This window comes from Echinops telfairi, unplaced genomic scaffold, assembly GCF_000313985.2.
Source record: "Echinops telfairi isolate 266 unplaced genomic scaffold, ASM31398v2 ScPeMD7_9;HRSCAF=40, whole genome shotgun sequence".
In the NCBI taxonomy this organism is placed as follows: Eukaryota; Metazoa; Chordata; class Mammalia; order Afrosoricida; family Tenrecidae; genus Echinops; species Echinops telfairi.
The window spans coordinates 74961193-74962909 of NW_022103906.1; positions in this window are offsets into that span (position 1 = coordinate 74961193).

Below are 1717 nucleotides of genomic sequence, written 5' to 3' on the forward strand. Positions count from 1 at the left end.
TGTGCCCCATCTGACCCCACCAACCGCGACGAAACATTAAAGGCATGCAACAGAGCAGCAAGGGGAGCAAAGCAACGAAGTCCCCAGGGAATCCCAAAATCAGACTTCGGGGGCCAGAGTGTGACACCTCATCAGACTCAACCAGAAAACACCCATAAAGGTCAAACAAACAGCTCTGGAGCTATTCATAGGCTTTTCTTTTTTGGTGGTGGTGTTTTATTTTTGTTTGTTATTGTCTCTGCACATCTATCTAGATAAGATAATCAGGATAAACAATCCCAAGGAGAAAACAAGACAGATGGCTCTGGGGGGACATGGGAGAGAGGGAGCCAGGGGAAAGGAAGGGGGAGCCAACAAACCCAGGGACAAGGCAACGCGTTATCTAAAATTGATGGGGAGGAGGGCAGAAGATGCCTGGTGGGGATTGATCAAGTGCAACAGAGCCTGCCTAAGGAATTACTGAAACTCGAATGAAGGCCGAACATGATAGTGGGACAAGAGGAAAGTAAATGGAAATATAGGAAAGAACTAGGAGGCAAAGGAAATTTAGAGAGGTTTCAATACAGGCATGTACACATTTAAGTATAATCACATATAATAGGGAAATATATCTGCACATATATTTATATTTTAAGTATTAAGGTACAGACAGACACTGCACCTCTATTAAAATACTCCTCAATGCAAGAACACTTTGTTCTATTAACCTGGCATTCCATGATGCTCATTTTCCCTGACACGATTGCTGAAGACAAAATGGGTGCATAAGCCAATATGGTGATGAAAGCTGATGGTGCTTGGCTAATAAAAGATATAGCATCTGGGGTCTTAAAGATAAACAAGCAACCAGCAGGGAAGCAACAAAGCCCACATGGAAGAAGCACACCTGTGTGCCTATGTGATCATGAGGTGTCGATGAGACCAGGTATCAAAGACCCAGAATAATCATATGGATGCAAATGAGGGGGAGGGCGGAGTGGAGACCCAAAGCCCATCTATAGACAATTGGACATACCCTAACAGAAGGGTCACAAGGCAGAGATGAGTCAGTCAGGGTGCAGTATAGCACTGATGAAACATGACTCTCCTCTAGTTCTTTAATGCTTCCTCCCCCCAACTATCATGACCCCAATTCTACCTTACAAATCTGGCTAGAACAGAGCATGTACACTAATACAGATAAGACCTTGCAACACAGGGAATCCAGGATAGATAAACCCCTCAGGACCAATAATGATAGTGATACCAGGAGTGTAGGGGGAAGGTGGGGAAAAAGGGGGGAACGGATCACAATGATCGACGTATAATCCACCTTCAGGACGATGAACAGAAAAGTGGGTGAAGGGAGACATCGGACAGTGTAAGACATGGAAAAAATAATTGATAAATTATCAAGGGTCCATGATGGAGGGAGGGGAAAAATGAGCTGATAACAAGAGCTCAAGTACAAAGAAAATGTTTTGAAGATGATGGCAACATATGTACAAATGTGCTTGACACAATGAATGGAAGTATGGATGTGGTAAGAGCTGTAAGAGCCCACAATAAAAGTACATAAAAAAAAAAATCAAACCACCAGTCTTCTGAAGTCCCTCCAGGCAAACTCAAACTGTCAACCCTTTGATTAACAGCAAGCATGGGTTTGTACATTGGGGGGACTTTGTTTTCAGCAAGGCTACACAATAAAATTGATTATTTGTCCTTTTCTGCAGGGCTC